General features: G+C 44.6%; 1 pseudogene; it reads left to right on the top strand.

The window, feature by feature from the left end:
* The first annotated feature begins 8,699 nt into the window (after window positions 1-8,699).
* On the top strand, window positions 8,700-10,019 carry LOC102437456 (annotated as a pseudogene).
* Window positions 10,020-13,484: the final 3,465 nt, after the last annotated feature.

Raw genomic sequence — 13,484 nt, 5'->3', positions numbered from 1 at the left:
CTGGACTGAAAAGAAATTTCCCACTGGGTAGAGATATCCATTCTCTCATATTCCAAGGCCCACATCTTACCATCTCTTTCTCCCAGCAGCCCAGCAGGTTGTTTAAGCATTCAGTGACCACAATCATGCAGGAGAGAGCAAAACAAGTCTGCCTGATGTTTTCTAAAGTATGGGTAGCATTTTTTAAAGCAGAGATAATGCTTAAAGTAGACTGTCTCCCTTGGATCAGGGGTCAGCAAAGTGGGACTGTGAGCCAAACCCAGTTACCTTCTCTTTTTGTACAGTCTATCAGCTAAGAATGGTTTCTACACTTTTAAATGTTTGGGAAAAATAAAAATATAAATAATATTTGTGATATGTAAAAATTATATAAAATTGAAGTTTCATGCCCATAAGTAAAGTCTGATTGAAACACAGCCACACTCAATTCGTTTACATATTGTCTAAGCTGCTTTCACAAAACAAGAATGGAACTCAGTAGTTGCAACCAAAACTACGTTTACTTTGGGCTTTTCATTAAAAAAATATTTCCCAACCATTTCTTTAGATCTGCAATGTTATTTTCCCTTTTGTGCTAGTCTCATTTTTTCTTCTATAAATTTTTCTCTGTAATTCTCTGTTACTTCTCCCCTCCTCCCTACACTCTCTAAAGATAATACTGCAAATTAGCAAGGTCCATTTTAATAGTGAATTGCATTTTTCCTACTTGCCAAGTGTCTGGAGTTAAAATATATTTTAAGAAAATAAAGGATAATGATTTCAATTTTGGTCTAAAATTAATTTGGGTCACAATATTAACATAATACTAATGAAATTCAGAACAAAGGGAACTAAAATAAATGAATTATAAAACACAGCTCTGAATCTTTCTAGCCCTACCTTTCCCTAGAAAGACCAATTTAATTTTAAGGTAGAAACCAGAGCAACTGCTACCCCTTCATATTTGGGGTTCATCACAACAAAAATTGTCATTAACCCTTTCTGAACCAGAACTGGGCAGAGGCTGAGCAGCTGCTAGTGTATCTATGGAAAACTCTATTTCTCAGCTCAGGGATTTGGGGAAGGACTTGTTTGTTTTTTTTAAAAGACGAATTTCCTGGCTTTCTCCTAATTTAAGTTGAGAGAGTAGCATTCAGCATCAGAGAAGAGGATGTGAGAAGGAATTCTAGGGCCCCCTTTCCAGGTGGGCTGTGTTGGGCAGTGAGATGGGACTGTGGTTAATGGGTGGTTAACGGGGCCTGACCTTGGCAATGAGATGGCTCCCTGAGAGTTAGACTATTAAATCAACAGTTAAAAGTGTCTTCCTGGGGGCCAGTTCAGAGGACGTTCCTTCTCTCTGTGCTGCCTCCCTTGCGCTCAAGCATGTGCTTAATAAAATCTGTCTGGAAATTTTAAAAGAAGAAGAAGAAGAAAAGTATGTTTCCAGACCAGCAGCCCTGGCATCTCACCTGGGACGCAATACAAATCTGAGTTATCAGGCCTCTACCCTAGACTGACTGAATCAGAATCCCAGGGGTGAGACCCAGCAATCTGTGATTGGACAGCCTCCAGGTGACGCACGCTCAAGGTTTTGAAAACTTGAGAAGCAGTGTCTCTCCCAGGACTGCTAAAACGGAATTTTTCTCTGTGTTGGTTGGTTGTTTCTGCTAATGACGACTACTATTTACCTAGTACTTACTGTGTCTCAGGTTCATATTAAAATAACAATAGCTAGCATTTACTGAGTGTTTAATGTGTTCCAAACACTGTGCTAAGTGCCTTATTCTACCATCTCATTTAATTTTGAGAACAATCGAATGAGGTAGGTGCTGTCATTACTGCCATAATAACATCAATGAGGAAACTGAGGTATAGAGAAGTTACGTCCTTGGTGGAAGGTCATAATGGCAGCGAAGACCTGGGATATGCACCGGGCGGTCAGGCTCCAAGGCCCTCACTCCTTACCGCGAGGCACTGTCATTGGTATTCTGAGACGCATGGATTAATTTAGTGCATCATTTAATCCCTTCCACGTCACTTTGAAAGCGAAATCTATTAAACAAATTTTACAGCTGGAGACTCAGAGTCCCTGAGAGGTCAATGAATGTTTCTCAGATCACACAGCCCATTTAAGGCTCAGCTGGATTTCGATCCTGGCCTGTGTTCTTCTGTGGCGGGTTCTCTGAGCTATGATGTCATTCTCCCTGTTCCTGCCTGTCCTAGTGCTGCCGGCCACTGATTCAGGGGCTCGGAACCTGTTTCGGGGCAGCTTGACCCAATATTTTCTTCTTGTTGTTTTGTTTTCAGTTGATTTCAGGGAGAGGAAGGGAGAGAGATAGAAACATCTGTGATGAGAGAGACTCATTGACCAGCTGCCTCCTGCACATCCTCCACTGGGGATCGAGCCCGAAACCCGGGCATTTGCCCTGACTAGGAATCGAACCGTGACCTCCTGGTTCATGGGTGGCTGCTCGGCCACCGAGCCACACCTGCTGGGCATTGACCCATTCTTTAGTGAATACAAAACACAGCTCTTGCCTTCACCCCACCAGAAAGAACATCGCCAGGAGTCTCCTTGAAGCCTGCTGTCAAACGCAGAGAAGGCAAGACCTGATTTGAGTACGACTCATTTGAACAGAGTTTTCATTAGCAAATAAATTGGTTGTGTGTGTGTGTGAGGGGCAGGGGGAGGGATAGATTGATTAGGATATGTGGTTGAATAGTCAGGAATGCACAGAAAGTCCTTGCGCCTGGAGGAACTCAGCATGTTGCATTAACACTAATTAAGAAACACAGACTATCTTTTCCAGGCTAAATGAGGCTCAAGATTCCGGAAGAGTGTGGTGGTGTAGGAAGTCTGCCTGCTTTCAAGTTTGAGCCATTTGGTCACTTCATGGTATCCAGGCTCAAATCCTCACCCCCCCGGGGCTGGGGAGGGTGATGCAGTCTTCAAAGTTCATGGGCGCTAAGCTGGAGGCTGGTTACAGTGGCCAATCTGTCTGACTCCATCTTGCATGGACTCACTGTGCTCTCATCACATCGAGCGTGCATGTCCGCACGTGGTCCATACTCGGGCCCTTTGCCTTCTCCTCCCTCCACCCAGGATACCTTTCCTCAGATCTTTGCTTCATCATAACATTCAGGGTTTGGCTGAAGGTCCTGATCCTTAGAGAGGCCTTCCCTGGTCACCCTCATGTCACCATGGATGTTGAAACCTTGTGTACTTTCCATTTCAGTTACAGGAAATTAAAAAAAGAAGGAAGAAGGCTAGAATAACAAAAACCGGCCGAAGCCCGCCTGAACCAAGATGGGGATGAATCTGACCTCCATAAGGGCCTGAACCCCTTTATACGCGGATTATAATACAATAGCATGCTAACGGACACACCCCATGGCTCCAGGCAGGTCCAGCTTAGACTATATAAGGGAAGAAAAGGGGTGGCACCCCAATCTGGGAAGTGATCAGCTCATTCCCTAGAAAATGAACACATATGCCTCCCTTTCTCCCAGACTTCTCTAGAACAGAAAGTTAATCTGTGAGTCTGATTTCTGCTCCTCCATTCTCTGGCCATTGAATACAGCTTGTGCTGCTGAATGCTCAGCTTTGGTTCTATTTTTTTTTTTTGGACTCGGGACACGGAGCAGAGAAAGGACTCTTAGAAGGACAGAGGGAGCTTCCTGGGGCCTGGGGTCCCTAGAATAGATGCCTTACAATCTAAACCAGTGGTTCTCAACCTTCTGGCCCTTTAAATACAGTTCCTCATGTGGTAACCCAACCATAAAATTATTTTCGTTGCTACTTCATCACTGTAATGTTGCTACTGTTATGAATTGTCATGTAAATATCTGATATGCAGGATGGTCTTAGGCGACCCCTGTGAAAGGGTTGTTAGACCGCCAAAGGGGTTGCGACCCACAGGTTGAGAACTGCTGATCTAAACGGATAACACTAATATTACTCTTCCTCGCTGCCCCGACTCTGGGCCAATCATTCACACACCATCCTACCTGAAATCACTTTTGTTCACTGGTTTACCTGCCCTCTGCCTCCCCTCTTTGGCACCTCAGCAACCTGAGAGCAAGGCCTTGCCCATCGTGCTCACTACAGCACCCTCAGAGCCTGGTGCACAGCAAGTGAACCATACTTATTGCTTCCCCCGGGGGGAAAATTCCAGATTCCTCTCATTTCCTCACCTCCTCCTGCTACCGTGGAATCCATCTGATATCTGATGCTGGGTTTGTACTAAGTGCCCTGCCCCATGTGAGCGCTGTTCGGTGCACCCTTGAGTCTGCACAGCCCTGCTGTCCCCTGGAGAGCGGAGGGTGAAAAGAGCCAGGGCTGCCAGCTCAGAAGCGGCCTTGCTCCAGGCTTGCCTGGAACTGGCAACCGGAGCTCACCTTCCCAGCCTAGGGGCCTTTTTGGTTCAGATGGTGATTATTTGAATGAGGCACTTTTAACTGCACAGTCTGACAAGGGCTTCTCGGCAGGGGACCCATTAACACTGGCCTAAATGGGAGTCACCTGGAGGGAGTGAAGCCCCAGGGACCTTTCTGAAAGCTTTAGCAGAGCATGTGGCCTCTGTGGCAGTGGCTTCCCCAGGAAATTAATGGGCAGCACACAACATTGCTCATTTAGCATCTCCAGCCTCCGGTCTCAGAGACTGCCATGACTGTCTGCCCTGCAGCCTGCCAATCAGCCACCTGCCAACCAGGCTCCCAGCCACCCTCTCTCCAGCTCTCCTCCTTCCCTTCCTCCCCCATCCTCTTCTCCTGTCTTTCCCTCCCTCCCTGCCCTGAGAAAGTTATAAAGGATCTACGAATTCCCCAGCTCTCACCTCTTATCCTTGGCTGCTGGCTCCACCCACTCCATCCCTTTCTCTTGTGTCTCTCCTGCCTCTGAATCTGAACTACCCAACGTGACCTACTTTCGCTTTATAAGCAAAGGCTGTGGAGCTGTGGGCTGGATGAATGAGGCGTGGGCCGAGGCGTCCAGCTGGCGAGAACTGAGGGGCCCCACAGGTCATCTGGTGGGGGCTGGTGGGGGCTGCTTGCAGGTATAGATTTACACCTTGAGCAGCATTCATACACCTGGAGTTCCCGGCCTGAAGCATTTTAGGGCAGCTCTTCTGGTAGTGAATTGAACAGCAGCTGAAATTTCTATAGCCAGCGCTATGTTGGCCCAGATTTACTGTGTTACCACCACTGAGCTAACGAATGTGATTCCATTAGGAATATTGCCAGTGCTTTAGAAGGCAAGCACTTGGCACATACCATCTCATCTGAATCCTCGCCAAAAACTCTGTGAGGTGGGGATGATTTGGGCCCATTTTCCAGATGAGAAAACTGAGGTGTAGGGAGGTTAAATTGTGCTGCTTCTCAATTTACCACATCTCTGTTGATATCATAATTGTAATCCCCATTTTATACATGAAAACCTGAGCTCAGGGTTAAAGATCACACTGCACTCATCAGCAGTGCCCTGTGCTGCGCTCCCAGATTGCAGTGCACAAATAAATCGATGCCATTTGCAAAATTTAAAAACTCAGTTGCTAAGAGAATCATTGACTCATTTGATGAGTACTTTCTGAACACCAATTACTAGTAGGTATTAGACTCAGTTTGAGGTGTGGTAGACTGCAAACAGGGCCACCCACTACTCCCTTCTCCTTAGCCACACCCCTTCACAATGTGACTTCGTAATTCTTCCATCAGGAGGTGGAGCCTGTGGCCTCTAGAATCTGGCCTCCTGAGGAGCTTTGAACAATCCAATGTTGCTCAAGTGCCAGTCTAGACATCAGGAGACCTTGTAGCTTCTGCTCTCTCTTGGAACACTATGAGCTCCAGTGGGGCCCGGTGACCTTTTAAAACAAGCCCTCCAGGTGATCGTGATGCACACTAACATTTAAGAACCACTAACCTTTGTGGAATCTAATGAACAAAATGGATTGACCAACAAAATACAACCCGAAGCATAGAGGCATGGAACGGACTGATATACCTCAATGTGGGGTTGGGGGAATGAGAAATAAACCAAAGAACTTATATATTTATTTGCATAGCCCATGGACACCGGCAATAGGGTAGTGAAGACCTGTATGTGTGTGTTTGGGGGGGGGGGGGCAGTGAATAGGGACTGGGAGGAGGGGTATAAAGGGGGAGGGGATGGGAGATATCTGCAATACTATCAACAATAAAAAATATATTGAAAAAAAGAAGCACTAACCTAATTGCGTGGTATTATTGTAAGCCATTACATTTTGGGGTGGTTTGTTACCTAGCAGAAGCTAACTGATACAGGTGTGGAAAATGAACTCACCAATGCCCTCATGATGGTTAAAGTTCATTAGGGGAGATAACATATTCTTAAACACAAACAATCTGTAATGTAGAAGGCCAGATATTAAAATTATAAACCAATATCAGGTTGTACAACAGTGATACTAACGAATATTTAAATAAGTGCTTACTATGTGCCAGGCTGTGAAGTGCTTTGCTTACTTCATCCTCCTAGGAACCCTTGGAGATCAGTGCTATTTTTATGACCATTTTATAGATAAAGAAACTGAGGCCTAAAGAAGAAAAGAGCTTTGCCTGAGGTCACTTAACCAGCCAGGGGCAGAACCAAGATTCTGACCCAGGTAACAGCTTATGCTGTTGTGCGTTGTGGGATCCAAACCCCAGGGGCAGGGCAGAAAGAGTGCTGTGTACATGCAGAGGGGAGCCTCCCACGGCTGCTTGGGAGTCAGGAGAGGATTTATGGCAGAGGCAGTCCCGGGGTTGACTTCAAAGCTCAGGCAGGATCAGGACATGTGAGCTGGAAGGGAATGAGACTTTCAGACAGAGGGAATGACTTGAGCAAAGGCGAGGTGTGGGGCGCGGCTACAGTGTTTTGGCCAGGTTCAAGCCTGGGACTAATGAAAGGACAGGGTCCTCTCATTGCCACGTACAAGTTCCAGCTGGAAGGGCAGGGCCCTCCCAGCACAATCATACCAACGGCTGTGGTTGTGAGCTTGAACCTATGGTCCCAACACGTAGCCCCACGTGCCTTGTGATAGAGTTCGGGTGCGTGTAGTTAATTGAGGTTGAAACTCATGAGAATGCTGTAAACAACGTGATCACGCCCCTACTTTGCCTCGTGGCATCTGCTATAAAATAAAGACATGGCTTGTGGGCGCTGTCTCCTCAGAGGGAGACAGCGTCCCACCGAGACCCAGCTTTCATTCTCTTGTCTGTCTTTTCTCAATCCTTTCACCCCCCCACTCAGGGTCACTGAACCTGGCTGAGGTGGTGTGGCACATAAGGCGCCCTGGGGCTGAGTATGCCATGGCCGTGCCGGCTCCCCACAGCGAGGGAATAAGCAAACTTCAGGAAGAGAAAGGAATGTCACTGAGAGAAGAGAGTGTTCCGGGGAAGGACTGTGGCAGAATTTTAAATTCAGAGCATTCCAGACACCCAGCATTAATAATCTTTTTTGGACACAAGGTGTGGAAAGGTTATATTTGAAATATTAAATTATTAAGCCCAGCATTAACAGAATGTCTTCTGCATTTTAGTGGGCTTCTGAATCGATTCACCGCTGGACTATACACACAGTTTGAAGATGTTAGACTGGAAATGGTAGAGGAAGTATTTTATTGTTTTTTTTTTTAGTGTATTCTCTCACCTAAATATTGTATGCAGTTATTTTTTTTCCTTGAAACCCACTGAGAAGGTACCACGCTTCTCTTTCTGCTTTCGTCTCAGTACATATCAACAGTCAAAAGCAGGCATACTTAAGTGAGCATCCAAGAATGCTGCATGTGCCCAGCATTTCAATTCTGCCGTGTTCCCCAAAGGTAAGATGCTGCCCTGTTCCCAAGGAACTTAGCAATCTAATTGGACGCTAAACTCTCTGGCATGAATTCTAAGGGCCATTAACAATGAGAAAGAAAAAAACATCAGCGCAGACTGGAGGAACCAGGGAGAAGCCAGTACCAATGCAGGAGGAAAGCATTTGAGTTTCACACTGGCATTCAGTATTGTTAGGACCATCTTTACTATCAACTGGAATATACTCTCATCCAATAGAGAAAAATAAGAAATGACCTTTCACCTAAAATTTTCTGGGTACTTTCTCAATCTGAAATAGCAAGTGTGTTTCACTTCTTGGGTTAATTCTGCTTGAAGTGCTACCTTAAAAAGGATTATGGGTCTCTGCCAGCGTCCGAGGAAAGGAATGCTGACATCGATTAGTGACGCCTGCCACAGGGTTGGGAAAAGTGAGGGAGAACATCCTACATGCATGACTTCTCTCTTCCTCACTTTCCCCTGCAAATTATAATAAAGTTTCCATTTCTGTGTACCAAAATAGCTGAAGTCATTAACTAACTGGACTTCATGTCTTACTTTTTACTTTTAGGACAGAGGCACATAAAAAAAATTAAACAAATATTCTAAAAAAAATATCTCCCCATACATTTCTGTTTAGCTAGTTAAATTTTAAACTTATACCTGCCCTCTACTTAGAGGATTGTATGCTGATTCCTTTATATTCAGAAAGATGATCTTGAGGTACAGAAAAATCCTGAATTATTAAGTATAACCTATATCAATTCTAAGCTGTGTTTTGTTGAAAATATATGTTCTTGAGTAGGTTACTTCCTTGACTCTTAGGTTGTTGGGGATAGTAACCTGAACCCAGTGTCTAATCCAGTGTTGCCTGCACCTGCTAATCCACAGCCATGTGTGAGTGCATCTCCATCCATGTTGGCTAGACTGGTATCCAGATGGGCAATGCCTGCTGGGAGCTCTACTGCCTGGATCATGGCATCCGGCCTGCTGGTCAGATGCCAAGGGACAAGACCACCGGGGAAGGAGAATGCTTCTTCAACACCTTCTTCAGTGAGACAGGTGCTGGCAAGCATGTGCCCAGGGCAGTGTTTGTAGACCTGGAATCCAGGGTCATTGATGAAGTTCGCATTGGTACCTACCACCAGTTCTTTCACCCTGAACAGCTCATCATACGCAAGGAAGATGTTGCCAATAACTACGCCCGTGGACACTACACCATTGGCAAGAAGGTCTTTGACCAAATTTGGAAACTGGCTGACCAGTGCACAGGTCTTCAGGGCTACTTGGTTTTCCACAGCTTTGGTGGGGGAACTAGTTCTGGCTTCACATCCCTGCTGATGGGATGGCTCTCTGTCGATTACGGCAAGAAGTCCAAGCTGGAGTTCATCTACCCAGCACCCCAGGTTTTCAGAGCTGTGGTTGAGCCTTACAACTCTATCCTTATCACCCACACCACCCAGGGACACTCTGATTGTGCCTTCATGGTTGACAATGAGGGAGGCCATGTATGATATTGAGTGCCCCACCCACACTAACCTTAACTGCTTTAGTAACCTGATTGTGTCCTCCATCACTGCTTCCCTCAGGTTAGATAGAGCCCTGAATGCTGATCTGACTGAATTCCAGACCAACCTGGTGCCCTATCCCCACATCCACTTCCCTGTGGCCACATGTGCCCCTGTCATCTTTCCTGAGAAAGCCTGCCATGAACAGCTTGCTGTAGCAGAAATCACCAATGCATGATTTGAACCAGCAGAAATCACCAATGCATGCTTGGAACCAGCCAACCAGAGGGTGAAATGTGGCCCTTGTTCATGGTAAACACATGGCTTGCTGTCAATGCTGCCATTGCTACCATCCTGACCAAGTGCAGCACCCAGTGTATGGACTGGTGCCCCCGTGGCTTCAAAGTTTGCATTAATTACCAGCCTCCCACTGTGGTCGCTGGTGGAGACCTAGACAAAGCACAGCGAGCCTTGTGCATGCTGAGCAACACCACAGCTATTGCTGAGGCCTGGGCTCGCCTGGACCACAAGTTTGATTTGATGTCCGCCAAGCGTGCTTTTGTTCACTGGTACGTGGGTGAGGGCATGGGAGAAGGAGAGTTTTCTGAGGCCTGTGGGCACATGGCTGCCCTTGAGAAGAATTATGAGGAGTTTGGCGTAACTTTTGTTGAAAGAGAGGATGAAAAAGAAGGAGAGGAATACTAATTAACATTCTTTTCAGCCCTGTAACATGTCATACAGGTTACAGCTTTCTGATTAGATTTTCTTCTGTTTTACCTGTGATCTGTCTGTCTTTTTCATGTATACCTATAAGATTTCCCCCTCATGTTTAAAAGTAAAGGCATTGAGAAAGAAAAGAAAGTATATGTTCTTGGTTGGAAGTTTATTTTCATTAAGATGGGAACACTCATTTGAGGATGTAGGTACTTACCAGAGTGGTATTGGTGATTCTATAGTGTTCGATTCTAATTAACTTTAGATAGCAACTCTAGATTTTGGAGGATAGACATCAGGAAGAAAAATGGGTCACACAGAGAAACGTTGTTTCTTGATTAGACAACAATAGCAAGAGGAATAGAGATGGAGGTTATTAAGGCTTGCATATTGTGACACAGTCTTTGTGAGGCCATTTGTGACACAGTCTTTACAACATAGTGAATGGGACCCCTAACATTGTGTTGTGCAGACTCTTCCAGTCTAAGCCAATTTCAAGTTCAAATGCCAATTTCAATACAGCTCAATATTTATTAATATTTCCCAAGTGTATGACGGTTCTCCAGAGAAACATAACCTACACACTCTCACACACACATATATGTTATATATATTATATATATTACATATAATTTATATATATATTATATATGTGAATTTATATATATGTGAATTTATGGATAGACTTTATATATGTGATATGTATGCTACTGGACAGCCCCCTGAGTGGGAGGGGGGGAGCTGTCCCCTCCTTGGCTCTTGTCAATCTTGTGAGAAGAAATTCAGACAAATGACAGGCAGCAGTGGTTGAAGCAAAGCAAGTGAATTCATTAAGAATAGACTTGGCATAAAGCACAAGCAGGCAAGTCAGCTGGTCTGAGCATCCCACCTGGTGGGGGTTTAAGGGTTCTATACCCCCCCTACAGATTTCAAAGCTCCCCTGCCAGATATCTTGGGTAGCTGACGAGGTTTCAAAGTCCCCTTTCTACCTTGTTGTGACTTACACTGGACTGTTTGTACATACATTTGGTCATGTTGTCTGGGGAGTCCTAAGACCTTTGTTCAGTGGGTGAGATAAACTCCCCCCTTTTCCCCATCCCCCCTTCCCTGCCCTAGCAGTTATCTTTCCTGCCTAACATTCCCCAAGTGATACCATTCAAATGCTTTTGGGGTTTTGTTGTTTGTCCCCCAGACTTTATTTGTCCTGGCACAAATGACATTAATTGGGTCTTCGCTATTTTCCAAGGCCAGGGTGATTTAAGCTATATAATCTCTGGTTAGGAAGGAGAGGTATAAACCATTTGTTCTCAAGTCCCCTTGGTTGGGGAAGATAAGATCTTGTGATTCACAAGCTGGTTGCAAGCTGCTCAAACTGTTTGGCCTTGTTTAATTTTCTTGTCTCAGTTTCTCCATGCCACTTGCCCAAGAATTTTCCTAGCTTCTCACTATCCTTCCACACACACATATATATATTTATATATAGGAACTGACTCACTGACTCACTTGATTATGGAGGCTGAGAAGTCCCATGATCTGCTGTCTACAAGCTGGAGACCCAAGAAAGCCAATGATGTACTTCTGTTCTAATTCTGAAGGCCTGAGAACCAGGAGCACCTATGGTCCTGGACCGAGGGCAGAAGAGGGCAGGAGAAGACCAATGTCCTAGCTGTAGAAATAAGGAGAGAGAGAGAGAGAGAGAGAGAGAGAGAGAGAGAGAGAGAGAGAGAGGAATTTTTTCTTCCTGCAGGGTTTTGTTCTATTCAGGCCTTCAGTGGATTGGATGAGACCCACCCACATTGGAGAGGACAATCTGCTTTATTCAATCTACAGATTCAAATGCTAATTTCATCCCCAAACACCCTCACAGACACACCAGGAATAATGTTTAGCCAAGTATCTGGGCATGCCATGATCCAGTCAAATTAATACATGATTTTCACTATCACACCAAGTGTCTGGCATTATACTTAACATTGAAAATATAGAAATAAATAAGAAAAGATCCCATATCTCAGGGAGCTCTCAGTATAATGGGGAAGGGAACTGGCAATTATAATACAGCATAATGTATATTAGTATAGAGAAAAGTGCCTGGTGATAGGAGGGTACAAGCAAAGGGTGCCTAGCCTGGCCAGATGGCGGCAGGGGAGCAGGTAGGGAGCTGTGAGAAGCACGTTTTCCTGCAGAAAATGATGTTTAAGTTGAGTCCTAAAAGATAGGTGAGAGTTTATGCAGAAAACAAGATTTGGGAAAGTTGTTCCAGGCAGTGAACAGCATGGCTGAAGCCATGGGGGTGTGCATGGTGTGTAGTGGGAACTGTAAGCCATTTGGTATTGCTAAAAAAGGGAAGTGTAGGACTTGGTGTGGCTGGCAATTTGACTTGGGAGCTCATAAAGGACTCTGGTGCTATAATAAGGATTTGGGACTTTATCCTGAGGTAACAGAGTCAATGCAGGGTTTCAAACATGGGTCTGCTGTTCCTTTTGGCTACATCACTCTGGTGAGCAATGCCACAGAAATGCAAGAATATGAACAAAACAGAAGGGCCCTTTCCTCCTTTGTGCCAAGTAATGGGGAAGAATAGAAAAAGTTAAGGAGAGAGCCCCTAAGGCAGTGATGGCGAATCTTTTGAGCTCGGCGTGTCAGCATTTTGAAAAACCCTAACTTAACTCTGGTGCCCTGTCACATATAAAAATTTTTTGATATTTGCAACCATAGTAAAACAAAGACTTATATTTTTGATATTTATTTTATATATTTATATGCCATTTAATAAAGAAAAATCAACCAAAAAAATGAGTTTGTGTGTCACCTCTGACACGCGTGTCATAGGTTCATCATCACTGCCCTAGGGCTTTGACCTTAAATACCACTGAATGCTAAAACTAGGAGCTACAACAGGAGGTTTAGGTGTGTTTTGGAAGCTTTATGATTCTGAGAGATTTGGAAGAGTTGCTGTTATTCAGTCTCAGACACAGATGCCGAGTTAGGTTCTACAGAGATTTTTGAACTAAAATTTGGTGAGGACATACCTTAGAGAAACCTGTGCACTTGAGCTTAACATTCATGATCCAGAATATTCATAGGAGCATTGTTCAAGATGCCCCCAAAGTGGAAATAGCCTAAATGTGCTTCATTAGTAGACTGGATGAAGCATTGTATATTCATGTAACATGTAGTATATTCATGGAATACTATACAACAGTGAAAAGAAACAGTATAACTACATGTAACTATGAGGATGAATCTAAACATAATACTGAGCAAGAAAAAAAAGGAGCAAGACACAAAAGAACACATCCAGTATGAATCCTTTTCTATAAGGTGCAAGAAAAAGGCAAAATGAAACTGTATTGTTGACAGATGTATCTGTTAATGAAGGGGGGGGGCCTCGGCTCCTTGACAGCTAGTTGGGATGGATTTTCTTTGTGATTATCCCAAGAAAAAGAAATTTTT

The sequence above is a fragment of the Myotis lucifugus genome, unplaced genomic scaffold, assembly GCF_000147115.1.
Source record: "Myotis lucifugus unplaced genomic scaffold, Myoluc2.0 scaffold_528, whole genome shotgun sequence".
In the NCBI taxonomy this organism is placed as follows: Eukaryota; Metazoa; Chordata; class Mammalia; order Chiroptera; family Vespertilionidae; genus Myotis; species Myotis lucifugus.
Note: the sequence above shows the minus strand (reverse complement) of the source record. Positions and strands in the feature narration are given on the sequence as shown.